The sequence below is a fragment of the Pyrgilauda ruficollis genome, unplaced genomic scaffold (genome assembly GCF_017590135.1).
Source record: "Pyrgilauda ruficollis isolate IOZ18807 unplaced genomic scaffold, ASM1759013v1 scaffold299, whole genome shotgun sequence".
Classification (NCBI taxonomy): Eukaryota; Metazoa; Chordata; class Aves; order Passeriformes; family Passeridae; genus Pyrgilauda; species Pyrgilauda ruficollis.
This window is the reverse complement of record NW_024524366.1, coordinates 8199-22835: the sequence shown is the minus strand read 5'-3', so window position 1 is coordinate 22835 and position 14637 is coordinate 8199.

The window sequence follows — 14637 nt, the reverse complement described above, 5'->3', positions numbered from 1 at the left end:
GGGGGGGGCGGCCGCCGGCAGCTCTCTCCTTCTCCCCGTCGGGGGCGGAGGGATGCAGAGAAGAGAGACCCAGGGGCCGGGTAGCGCCGGCTGCCTCCTGCCGGCCGCCGGGCACGACTCCCCCGGGGCTCCTTTGGGGCGGAGAGCGGCGGACGGCACCTGCCCGGCACCGGCACCGCGCCGCTCCATGGCACGGGACCCCACCGGCGTTCCAGGTCTGGGGTCGGGCCCTCGCTGTCCTCTGCCGTGGGGCGGGGGCGATGATCCCTGCCCCGGCCCGCCCCCCTCGGTTGTCCCCGTCGCCGCTGGGCACCGCTGCCCGTCCCGGCGGCCGCGGCCCCGGCCTCCGTGGCAGCACTGACCCCTGCGGGCTGCGCCGGCTCCGCTCCGGCGAGCGTCAGATCGGGGAACGGGTTTTGTCTCCGCACTTGAAAAAGAAGCGCTTCAGGAGACACCCCTAGTGAAGGAGTCCAGCAGAGGTTGAATTTTTGAAAGTGCCCTAGGTCGGAAGTCTGTTCTCCATCGTGCTGTTAAATACTGAGCTTGCTGCAGGTATATTTAATTTACAAAACAACGGTATTAAAGCCAAATAAATAGATACATTTTAAAAAATCAATTCAAAAAACTTGAAACCAAAACCCAACCAACAAAAAAAAGGAGCAACAAAAGAGATCCTCCAACTGCCTTTGGAGTTGCTGTCTATAGTTTCTGGAGCATACAACAATCCACTTTCTTTGCTGCACATAACTAAACTCCAGGATTTTTCCCTTTCAGGTAGAAGAGGGATGCTATAAGTTAAGCCCTGATCCCACAAGTGCCTGTGCTTTTACATAAATCTGTATGCATGAGTCATCCTATTGAAGAAGTTCACATGTATAAACTTAAGAATATGCAGAAATGATTCTCTTATGGTCTTTAACTTGTTCATGTAACATAAGAGATGGGCACAAGGAAATTATGTTTACAAAACCTAATGTGTGTGCAGTAGGTAAGTCTGCTTTTAAACACCTGTCCTAAATACAACCCTGCTGCTCCCAAGAAATATCACTCTTGTTTTCATGTTTGAATTTGGACCTTGGGGTGTTGGGTGATTTCCATATCCATCCTGTAACTGAAAAAAAAAAAAAAAAAAAAAAATTCCATGAGCACTGGGAAGATCAGGACAAAACCCACTATATAGGTTCATAAAAATAAAGCCTTTTGAAAACCTAGAAAGACTTATGAAGACTAGCCAAAGTTTAAAAATTCAACTTCCTAACCTTTTTTCCTGGTCAATATGTACCCAGTGAGAATGCCATCCAGAAAGCACAGAAAATTTAGGAAATTTACTCATGGCTTTCTAAACACATTTTTCAAACAGTTCTTGAGCCCCTCTGACAGCAGACAGTTTTCTAGAGAACAGATGGTTCCTTTTCCCCTCTCTTTAGTCTCCTTAGATCCATGTATCATGCACATTATGACATAAATTACCCTCTAAATCAGTTAAAGTCATTTTATATGTGTAAATCACTGGTTAATCAAGTGAGACAGAGGGCAATCCCAAATCTGAGCAGTTTTATCAATACTACTCTAGGTTATATGCTCCTTATAAGCTGTCCAAGTGAATTATTTTATGTCTTCTCTTTTTGAAGATCCATTTTGCGCTGCTGCACATTAGCTGATTGGTCCATGGGAAAAACACAAAATACACAGTCATGTTGAGCTGATGCCAGTGTTTAGAGAAGTTAATTCATGAATTTGTCTCCTAGCCAGGTATTGACAACAGTGAAGCACTTGATAAAGAAGCAGTACCAGAACCTGCTACTTGAGGTGAAAACCTGGGAGGAGATTCTGAAATTCAGAAGTGAGAAAATCAGCCAGGGGGGCAGAGGAAGAGGAAATGGAATAGATGGGATCTAGACTATGAACTAGTATGAGCCCTCAGAAGCCCAGGAAATCAAAACAACCAGGGGGCAAAAATGTAGAGCCCAGTTTTTCCTTGGAGCACCATGTTACAGAAGACCAGCCCTGCCTAAGTATTTCAAGTATCAGAACAAAACTTGTGAAGATCCTGAGATAGTAATCTGTTTTCCAAATCCATTAGGAAACTGAGCTCCTTTTTACTTCTCTCTACAATAAAAAACACAGGTCAGGCACTGCAGAGGGAAACTTCTTGATGTAAGCTCTCATCACACAAACACTTGTGGACATGTTTAACTCAGGCATGTAAGTACAGGACCAGAGCATAAAGGCATTTTTGTCTATTGCGTGTTTGATGAAGTAGCCAGCAGAACTTACTGCAGCCTCTGTGATCCAGTACACCCTCATTCAAATGTTCTGTTTTAGTTGTAATGTGGTATTATCAATGAGGTCATATAAAGGCACCACAATGGCACCACAAGGACTCCTATACATGAAGTGACCTATATCCATATTCTAACATACCAGCAATTTGACTGCCCAAAGGACACAGGGTGGCATATCTGCTTTCTCCCTCATTTTTACACAGTTGTGCTCACAAACATTTGCTGTCAGGAAGTTGATAACGTAGTAGGAGTTATGATGACTTGTTTTAGCTGGTATTAGTATCATTTACCTATCACTATTGCCCATTGATATGTAGGGATGCAACTCCTGCATCTTATCCATGTGGGCTTCCAGTGACTGAGTGAAAAGTTTAAGAGAGGCACAAAGCAAGCTCTTAATTCTTCTTTACATGTAAAAACAAGTCTCCTGGACTCAGCTCCCTGCTCAAACAATGAGCAGAGGCAAAGCACTGAGGTCTAATGCAAGAAGATTAAAATGAAAACAGAGAAACAGCACACACTCTCTGGGCAACATGTACAATCCTGAATGTATCTTCCATTAAAGAAAAAATCTTACTGAGACAACTGTTCAACAGTTATTGTCCAGTAAGGTCTGTGATCTTTACAGGGAAAATAAGGTTCAACTCCCCCAGCAGCACTGCACTGCTGTGGTTTGGCACTGCCCACCTGCCCAGACACACCTGTCCTCAGCCCTGCCACAGGGGTTCTCCAGAGCTTCAACATGCTGTTAAGAACTCTACTTATTTGTGGTTCTTGGATCCAAAAAGAAAAGCAAAGCAGGCAGTGGAAAAAGAATACTTTCCACATAGCATTTTATAGTATTCAGAGGCAAAAGTTTGTTGCAATGGTGCATGAATTGACATTTCTCATTTCACTAATGAAAGGCTTTACCTAAAACACATTCAAGGATGCTGTCAACTACAGATTTACCTTGATTCTGTGTTACTGCTACACATTAGACATGTATGCACCTACTGCACCATTAGAATCTATGATCAAAAACACTGTGAAAATAAATTTATTCAAATATTCATCAATTTTATATTTCCTGCAAAAATGTTGACATTATGCTCTACACAATACATTTAGAGTCCTTAAAGCAAGACTTGTTAAAGTTAAGAACACTTAATTACAAAACATGTCACAGAAAGGCCAAAGTTCAGATATACAGTGCAAGGATACCATAAAAAAAAAAAAAAAAAAAAAAAAAAAAAAAAAAAAAAAAAAAAAAAAAAAAAAAAAAAAAAAAACACCAAAAAAACCAAACACAGGCAAACAAAGTAAACTTGAACAGCTGGTTACATTTTTTAGTCATTCTATAGCAATAAATGCCTTGAGATCCTCTGAACTGACATGGGACTGAGTGACAATCAATTCTGGATTTTCTTCACACATTTAACCAGAAGACCCCAGAAGATTGTAACACTGCAAACACACACTTAACAATCAAGGAAATAATAAGCATCTCTCACTTGCTGATTTTTAATAAGAACATATGACATTAACTATACCTCCTCCACCCAAGAAAAATTTAAAATAAAGCTTTCACAGTATTTATTGTAAACCATAGACTAAAATTAGAAACTGAAAGATCTGTAAACTTTTATCAAGGCGAGAAAAAAAATCTGGTTTTAGCTACTATTTATTGAACCTAATTTTGTGTGTGATGTGGTTTTACAAAGTTTCTGCCAAGACTTTGACAAGTTACCCCTATGCAAAGAAGAACTTGATGATCCTGTTTTATTTTGCTTATGCTTAGCTTCCTCAGCAGAACTTAAATAAGTTTTAATAGTAAAAGTAATTGAGTGGCAAGATGTAACAATCTAACTTACCAAGAGGAAATAAAACCAAGAATTCTCTACATGACTTCAAGTCGCTCTGACCATTTAAACCAGTACCTTGTAACCCCAGTCTGCAGAAAAAAACAGAGGCTGTGAAGGATTGTGGATATATGGGAGGTGATCTTCTTGCAGAGAAGAGTTTTTCAAAGAATACTACCTAGTGGATAAACTGTTGCTTTTCTCAATAATGCACAACAGATTAGATCCATGCTTAAGCACAAAAAAGAGAATATTGTCTCCACATTACTGCACTTTTTCCTAGCCCATTAGAATAGCTCCAGACATGCATCTTTAGGGTAAGACAATGAACAATGGTAAGTCAAAACCTATATCTCAGGGAGCTGGTGCTATGCCTGTTCCAAGTCATCTGATATACTCTGACATTCTTGTAGAAAGCAGTTGCTTTGAATATACTTAGTGAAGCATTTTTTATCCCAAGGACAGGCTGGCTGTGCTGGCTGGCAAATGACAGTGGGCTCAGCCAACCAGTCTGCTGCCTTTTGTGCCCCACATTGTTCAAACACAACAGAAACCACCTTTGTTTGTAATCTTTTCCTCTTTGCCACTTTCTGGATGCAAGTTTTGGAGATCCTCAATTCTGTTCCACTGAGGTTAATTAGACAGAGGTCTACAAATGCCATGGCAATAAACCCAGGAACACAATAAACCTAAGCAATTGATCTAGGCCAGGCAAACACAGGCTGAGAGGACTCTCCCCAGCCAGAACTCCAAGCCAGGTCAGGGAGGAAATCAGTCAAGAGTGACATAGATGTCCATTAAGACAAGTATTTTCCACGCATAAAAGAAAATATTTATATATACTAGCCATCAGTAGGAAGTTCTGATGGAGAAAACAGCTGATTACTTTTATGTTTAATAATCTCACTGCTTAATCTTTAAAAATTCAGGTCAAATTTTTTTTTACAGGTATTAGATCTTCATTTATTCTCTCTTCTGATGTCTGGATATTACAGCCACATTCTCAATTGATAACTTCAATGATAATGCTCAACACAGCTTCTAATTTAAACCTGTAATTCTCATGTAGCTAATATAAATTTCTACTATTGTGAGATGTATACTAAAATAATATCAGCTGTAGTATGTAGCAACACTTCAAGTTTTGGACAACCTGAAAATCTAGAGATTTGCTAATACAATTTGTGTGAAGAATTGCTCTTTCTGGATAAGCAGTGCTCTTTAGCTGAACCTTGAGAGCAGAAAATGCAATTATTGTCTGAACAACATCATCTATTGTGAACTATGATGAGATGGGGTAATGATGGGATGCTGGAGGAAATTGGAAGAAATAAATCTTTTCTTCAGCGACTACGCTTATCTATGTTGATTTCAAAAGCAAAGAGATTTAAATAGCTCCCACAACTGACTAAGGAAATAACCAGGTTGTCATATCTCTTGTAGACTCAGATAATTAATATGAGAAGATACAGACTAAAACATGCCACATGTAAACTGCTGTGTCTTTCTTTCAAATTTCCTTTTGGTAGCAGATGGATGAGAAGGATTCCCTCAAGCTCCTACATTAGCCTCTGATTGTGAGTGATGCTGAACCTGCAGAGGGATTGCTCCAGCTCAAAGTCAGTGAGGGCCACTAAACTGTCTAATTGATTACGTGTTTATCACATTCTCTTCAATATGGGGGACGTTTCTTGCTGCAGAGGACAGAAACTCACTCTGATATAGTGTATTTTCTGGAATTTAGTCAGGCTGAACAACAGTACAATCAGGAAAGTTTTCCCCTTTCTGGGAGTTTCTAAGCATGGTTACACCTGACTGACATATTTCTGTGTATCCTTTTCTAGCATTTTATTCTCTCCTTAAGACATGTGGAAAAAAATGTAATGGGACCTCCATGGGGCAGCAAGTTCCTTAATAAAGCAAGGATATTACAGAACTCATCTTGCATTCAGAATAAAAATTATCAGCACCCAGTGTTTTTCAAAGAAATGCAAGTGGTGAATAAGAGGTTCAGAGCATTTTTAAAGCTCTGGTACTGCTGCCTTTCATATTCTCATAGTGTGTGTCTGACACAGGCTTTAACAGTACAACTATACCTTCTGCTCCTCATCAGTCTGTATAACAGTCTAATTTACTGCCACCCCACTTCTAAGTTCAAATTACTTGGCCATGCTAACATTCAGCTGGCTGAAACAAAAAAAAGGAAAAACTCAATTTCCAGCACAGGGGAGAAGAAGGGAGTATACAAGAAAAGTGCAGGAGAAAGAGGAGGAGGAGAAAGAACATCTGTTTGCTGCTGGGATGAAAAGAACTGAAAAGTAAGTACACCACACAGAGGTGAAAGCTAGGAAAATAAAAGCAGCTATAAGAGGTACATCAGAGAAGACAGAAATAAAAGGGAAAGTGGAGGAAAAGAGCATATAAACTGAAAAGGAGAAAGAGGATTAAAGTATTATAAAAATGCTCTAAGCAGGAATTTCTTCTATAGGAGCTGGGCCTGCCAAGCAGGGACAGAAAGACAGTATCAGATGAGGTCATGAAAATGTAAACAGCTTTGATGGAATTGAAGTGCAAATGCTGTTTGCACAGGTCTTATCGTCCAGTGTAACATTTTGCCTTGAAGGTAACAGGTATGTGGTCTACACACTATGGGTGTTCCTCCCCTTCATGTGCTTCCACAGACCTCTTGTGCTCCTCAAAAACCCAAGCTACGTTCCTGGCCTGGCTTCCTACCTTGCTGCAAAGTAAAACACAAATTTTAAAGGTGTGTTTCTGGTGCTTCCAGCAGGGAACTGGTAACCTGTCTTGCTGCAACTCCTCCTAAGCACATGGGTTATTAAACAGCAAGATATGCTCTAGGTTGCTCATATAATATGTTTTTCGGGTTTTTCAATGTTTGGAGGTTCTTTTCCCCTGCATCTGAACACAAAAAATTAAGCAACTGCTCAAGAAGTGAAGTACATTTCTATACCTTGAAAATAAAAATGGGATTTTGTCAGCCTTGGAGAACTATGTGTCCCATATTAGATGTTCAGAGACGATCGTAAATAAATCAAAGCTTTTTAGCATGCTAAATATTATGTACAAATTGATTACACTATGGACATTAATTTATTTTCTAGGACATGAAAATAGGAATGCTACAGCTTACACAGCATGTAAAATGCAGAACTATTCTAATAGATACATATTCTCAAACCCACCACATTAAAGAAAAGCACAGATTGCCAGGGACTGATACAGCAGTGCTCCAAGGATATGAGGGCTCTGTACACAGCGTCTGGGAAGAGAAGATTAATGAGATTAAGCCATTCCTTCTCTATTAATATATCTACAGAAATGCTTTTTCTTTACAAACTGATAGTGTTCCATATTCATAATACCAAGTTCACTGATAATTTCCATTGCTGTTAGCACTGAATGATCACGATGAATTTTTAATTTGCTTGTACATGTATTTATATCATGTTCATGCTGTTTTGATAGGGTCTGCATTCCTAGGATCTTAATTCATTGTCAGAACAGCATACCTGAAATACCATTTTGAATGGCTGTGTATTTATACCTTGACATCTATTAACCCAACTGATGCTTGTAACCAAGTTCTGCACCATTCCTTGCATATTTATAAATGAGTGTTTGTACAGACTGTAATGCTACCAATATTTTTACTGGTTAAAAATAAATGTTGTATTTCTATTTGCTGCTGTCTGTACCAACCAAAAAAAAAAAAAAAAAAGTCTTTTATTTATACTGCTCTCTCAACAGAGGTATGAAGAAAAGCATGAAGGCAATATTGATGGTATAGTAATCATTACTAATGATCCAAGTTCTTTTGTAAAAGATGTAAGGACTGGCAGAAGAGGCAGACAGCTGACTGAAACAATATTTACCTTTTCAGAAAAACACTTGGGTCTTCCAAATTGATTGTTTCATCTACCACTTTGAAGTTTTCAAAGAAAGCACACTCAGCTTAGAATAAGCATGACATTTCAGGACAAGGATCCCATTTTGGGAAATATTGTAAAAAAATCACCCACTTCTTGTTTCTTGCTGTATGATCCTTCTGCCCTTGGAGAAACCAAGTTTAGAATGCTGTTGAGCAGAACTTGTACCAGGTACAAGTGTCCAGGTCTTGGCAGGATATGTTGCAGGAATGACCAGTGGAGAGGGAGGATGTGTCAGCCCCACACATGGACCCACAGGAGGGACATGCTGCAGCAGCAAAAAATTGAGGAGGAAGGAGAAGCATGAAAGAACTTCTATGGACTGACCCCAACCCCTATTTCTCATGTCCCTTGCTGGAGGCAGAAGGAAGTAGAAGTGTTGACACTGAAGGGGAGCATTTGAGCCTGGGAAGAAGTTGGGGAGGGCTTTCAGATTTTGTCTTTGTTTCTCATCATGCTACTCTATTTTTAATTGGCAAATGAGTAAACCAATATGCACCAAGTCAAGTCTGTTTTGCCCACAACACTAATTAGTAAAAGATGCCCCTGTTCTTACCTTGACCTATTAGATTTCCATCATATTTTCGCCCCAATCCAGTTGAGGAGTGTGAGTGAAAAAGAATGGGTGGACACCTGGCACTCAGTCGAGGTTGGCTCAGCAGAGAAATTATGATATCAACATGATATACCTGATATCAACAAATACCTTAGGATGATGGTAGCAAAAGGTAAGCTTGGAAAGGATTTCAAGATGTTTCTAGGTCAAGCTCCAGCTTAATCAGCTGTGAGGCTAGACAAAGCTTCCTCAGGACATTATTCAGCCCTGTTTTTAAAACCTCAGATGCTGGAGACTACACAGCTTTATAGTCTCACACAGGTAAATGAAAGCCATCAGGGCAGAATATTGTTTCATCTATATGAATATGCACAAGACAGTCAACAAATCAGACATCACGTTAGTCTGACTGAGGTTTTGAACTTACCAGGATTCTTCAACCACAGAGGATTCTTTAACACATAGCTTCATGAGCTTCTTTAACACAGGGTATTCCTGAAGCCCTTTACACCAGATTTATACAAGATTAAGAGTTTGACCATACACAATCACAGAGAAACCTTATTAACACTTTGACATTTATTTGGGCTTATACAAGAGCATGACCTTTAAGTTCACAGAGAAAATCTGAGCAACTGAACAGTTGCTGGGTTCTGAGATTATTTAAATACCTACAGAACAAGACAATATCTCCATTTGTAGGATCATCCTATATATTTCTTCATAGGCAGAGACATATCTGATAAAGAATACTGAAAAGCTATTCATTTATAATGAAATTACTAACCTGGTCAAGAATTTCATTGCTGCTTAATTGGGATGTCCAGCTTATTGGGGACAGCACTTAGAAAAGTTCCCCCATGTAAGATATTTCCAGGATGTCCCTCTAAATTTCATTCGCTCAGAACAGCTTGCTTTAATGAAGAATTATTCTGGTTTTGCTCTTCATCAAAAGGGACTGCATTGGCACTACTCTCTAGAGGAGACATAGCCAGAAGACATAATCCCAGAAGGAAGCCAGAATCCACCCTGTGAAGGCTGACTATAAATAAGCCAATAGCCACTCAAAACTAGGCACACTGAGCTTCAGGCTTAAATTGGTGGCAAGAGAAGACACTGATACTTTATCTGGGGAATAATCACATCTCTTGATGATAACTGGAGTGAATACAAGAGCTACAGTGACTCATAGGTCATCCCTAGGAAGTCTGGTAGCATTGAATGGGAAGAGGGATCGCTGAAAGTCACTGACAATTTAAGAAATATCTTCAGCTGCGCAGTGAACAAGGCCTGAGCTCCTCACTGAGCAAGGCCTGAGGTACTCACTGATTCTGAAAGAACTGATTCTTACAATATAACAATGTGTGATCTATAGCTATACTGAGGAAACAAAATCCTATTTTTAGAAGTATGGTTTAGGATATGAAGTGGTTGTATCATCTCATAATGAACTTTTATTTCAGTTCACCATCTATTAGGACAATTTATGTATGGAACTGGCAAAAGTGACTATATGTAAACTGAAAAATGTGATCATTCTCTTCATTTCAGAAATGCCTATGTTTATTCAACAACTGTTCCCCATTCAAATAAAATATTGTATTTAACAATGCAGAATTTAAATAGTATATTTTCTAAGTAACATCTGCAGTTTTAAATTTATCTAAAATGACCAGATCTTATGGCGTCAAGATTTTGTAAATCAGATTCTTAAATATTGCCGATTTCAGTAGCTGAAGGCATTCTAAAGGCTCCTGGAATTACTCACTATTTCTACTAATTTGACACTGCCCACTAAAAGTGTAATTTAACCAAAAGTATCTGGCTTTCAGTAATCAGAAAGTTAATGCTGCATTGATTGAAGAGTTGAGACATGATGCTCTGTTTCTTTTTCACAGTTTTAATTTCGTTCTTGGGTTTACTTCCTACATATTACAGGCGATTTACTAGAATTTGCACTGGATAATGCCAATGTATTTTTTTAGTGTGCTAGATAAAATCTGAAATTATTTATCTTGTTGCTTTTTCTGAGTTGTACAATATTCTTCTATTTTTTCAGCTTCCCTTACATTATTATTTTTCTTTGTTTGCTTTGCATATTCTTATTCTACTAAGTAATATAAATGTTACTGCTTTTAAACCCCTCTCTTTTGATCTTCTTCATCATAGGCTATTCCTTCTCTAACTTGTGACATGTTAAGACAAAGCTTTTTCCATATATTTTCTTAGTGCAATAAATCCACATACTTCAAGACCATCATTGCCATTTACCTGTAGGAATGTTTCTTAATCTGCAGCTAATATAGTGTGCTAAGAGTAGATGGTGTCCTAAACACTATTCTGTCTTCTAAACCTCTGTTTCCTTCATTTGTGCTGTTGAATAGTTTACTAGCAACTTAATCAGCTGTTTGACGGAAAAGTGTGAAGTCCCCTTCACATTGATAAATTGGATGCCCAGTTGGTTTTTGTCTGGAATTAAAAGTAATTTTTTTATATAGTATGCACTACAGAATGTTGCTACTTCCCACTTTTGTAAATTTCAAAAGAAAATAGGTGAAGTCTTATACTTCTTTATGTTGTTTTTAGATAAGAAAATTACCATGACATAATACCTAAAGATAGAATTACAACACATAAAGTTAAATGCCTCTTGTACCAGTCATATTTTTCATGTAAATTTGAAGATTTCATCACAAGGCCAAAAAAAGTACAAGAGACTTCCAAATCTTTTTTCCACTCTTGCTATATCAATAAATGGCTATACATCCTCTGTTCTATCCTTATACCATCTTGTTTTCCATAGTTACTGAGTTGTCATATTTATTTTGTTCTTTGACATTTGCTGAAAAATATATTTAAAAGATTGTATTTTAATAGGATTTATTTGGACCCAAAAGTGCATAAATGTATTCAGAAAAAAATTAAGAATAAATGACAGTATTTAAAGTAATGTAAATGAACACTTCTTATTACAAAAGCATGTACACATACATAGTTTTTAAATTATTCAGGATAGAAAAACAATTCATCATTCAAGTAAGCTCGAGTTCCTTTAATTGCTTTAATACCAATTTTACAAACCTGTATAAACCACAGTTTTTTTAAAATTACATATCTGTTTTACTCTCTCTAATTTCTATTTCTCTTGTTGTGTTTCACAGAGCTTTTTTTTAATATTTATATCTACTCCAAACCCTTTTCTTCAGGTGCACTGTTGCTTCTCCTGACAAAATATGGGAAACATGAGTTTGCTCGTTGACATTGGTGTTAAATTCATATTGTCATAACTTATTATCCAGGGGCTATATTTATCCAAAGAGACAGAAAATTGTTGCTTGAACTGCCTTGTCTCTAATTGTTTATACCAACATTTTACATAGCTCTCCTTTTCTCAGTAGTGTCAAACAAAACAGTGCAAAAAGCAACTGATGCTTTTTAGACTTTCATGGCTTACAGCACATCAGCTTGTGCCCTGAGAGGTCAAAAATTGAAGAGACAAAGAAGTAACTCAAGAGGATAAGAAACACCAATGTGTTCCAAAAGTTTGTGCAAATTATGCGCTTTTCTGTTGTCTCTATACTTCATTATTTTTTTTCAAACACTGTCAATTTATCTTTCCTGAGACTTTTTATAAGCTCTTCCATCCACTCCTCTCTCAAATGTAACTACAGGTATGCCGAAAGGGGTTCTGTTCTCTGCCTTCTACAACTTATAGTGTGAAGTTTAAACTGAACAAGTGTTATCTATCTCTCCAAGTGGCACTCTCAGCTTTGCAGAAGATGCCTTCCCTCTGTGGGCCACTGCTGGTGCAGGACAGCCAGCAGTTCCTGAAGGACAGGCAGGAGGGCAGGGACGTGTGTGAGAAGCTGTCCAGTGCAAAAGCAGTGGCCAGGGCCAGAGCTCTTCCCTAGCCTGGGGCAGCGTGCCGTGCTCCGGGAACGGCTGCCAGGGGCTGCCTGGAGAGTGCCCTGCTGCAGGCAGAGCCCTCCTGGCCTGGGGCCCGGGCAGCCCCAGTGCGCCCTGCCACAGAGCAAAGGGCCAGGGCAGCCACCTCCTCCTCATCTTGCTGCTGCTGCCGCTGGTCCATCCCGCTTCAAAGGAAAATAGAACCAAAGTCAGTGGAGACCGCCAGGCCGGTGCTGTCGTAGGCCTGTCCTTCAGTGCTGTGCGGAACCATGCGGCACCCCAGGCAGGCAGCCGGCAGCCACAAGTGTGGCTGTGGCATGGGGGCTCCTGAGAGCTGGTGTGGTGTTGGGACAAGCCACCCCAGCCTTGTCACTGCTATGGACAAGCAGCACATGTCCTCCCTCAGGGTGCCACACCTGCACAGCCACACTTGGGCACAAGAGAGGGAAGCTGGGCCAGAGTAGGAGGTTGCCTTTGCTTCCCAAACTCACACGGTCTTATAAGTAAAAATCAAAATTGACCCAATCATAATAAAAATAAAAAATAAAAATGTATTCGCGACTGTATTACAGTCCTGACAGCCACCAATAAAAAAAAAAATGACAGTGCAGACTCCATACAGGCTGGGTGAACGCAGATCTGGCCTCTATAGCACCGAACCTCCCTTTGTCCACACTTGCTGCTTCGCAGGGACAGTTCTTATACTCTCTTTCTTGCCCGTGGCTGAGTCCCTTTGTTTCCTTTCAAAGTTCATCATATTCATGTTGGTTTCTTTCTTCACTCAAAGCTGCACAAAACCTCGTCCGGGAAGAGACAAAATGTTCCTCCTCCGATTCCCGGAATCCTGTATTCAGGTGGAAGGTGTTGATGGCCCTGGTTATCTCAGATGTGTATCTTCATGGGCCATCATCACTGGGTGTCCTCGGGTACATGCCACCGTGAACGACCATCTCCTGTGCAGCCGAGTTTCTTTTGTATGTTAATGCCGAGTTCCACCCTTGTCAGGCAGCCGAGGTGTCGTCATTCTAGGATTAAACCCTGGTCCCCCCTTTAATAGCATGTTTGATAAATATTTCATTGGCACGAATTTCTATCCTATCCCTAACACCCAGCAAGTGAGGAGCCAGGTTGTCCACCCTTGTTGGATGGGGCCATGGCAGGACCTTGCTGGGGGTCAGCCTGCGAGCAGCCAGCTGCACTGGCAGAGCAGCCCCGCAGCACAAAGGGCCAGCAGCCAGCTGCCACCCAGCCCCAGCAGCCTGAGCTTGGCACACAGCTGGCAGCCTCTGGCCCGCCGGCCTCTCTGCACCACGCAACAGCACTCCTGCCAGCGGCAGCAGCAAGGACGAGCCAGCACTGCCACTGGCTGTCAGTGCACTAGGCAGCCCAGAACTTCGCAGAGCAGTGCTCAGGCACAGAGCCCACAGCACAGAGACATTCACTGCACGGCAGCCGCTCAACAGCGTGGCCAGGGCTTTGATGCTCGGCAGGCGGCTGACTCCGATTCCCTGGGTCCTGTAGCAAAAGGGATGGGCAGAGACGTGGGGGAGCCCCAAGCCACTTGCAGTGCCTCATCAGGCAACTGTGCCCGACAGCTGCTGGCAGCCACAGCTCTCCCCAGCTGAGGAGCTGTGTTCCCCGATACGGCTGCTGCAGGCGCATCCCCCTGCGGCAGCAGCAGCAGCTTACCCCTGTAGTGTGCCTGCCCACTGCTGCTCCTTCATTGCCTAGGAGTTGCAGGGAGGGAGCACAGAGAGAGAGGGAGAGGGAGACAGAGAGGGAGAGGGGAGGAGAACCAGCACCAGGCCCCGCTGCCCCAGCTCCTGGGGGGCAGAGAGGCACAGCGCCACCTAGGGACCTGAAGCCCCGTGGTGCAGCCCCGGTGCCCTCAGCCTTACCGGCCCTTCAGGGGCTCCCCGGTGCCCTGAGTCCCGTGGCCCCTGAGGGGGACGGTGCCTGGTGCCAGCGGCATTTCCCGCCGCTCCCGTCAGGTGTGGGCAGACGGCACCTGGGGCTGAAAGCGCTGCTCGGCCCGGCCTGGCTGCCAGCCAGCACCCCAGCACGGCCAGAGGGCACGGGGTGGCAGGGCACGCAAGGCAACA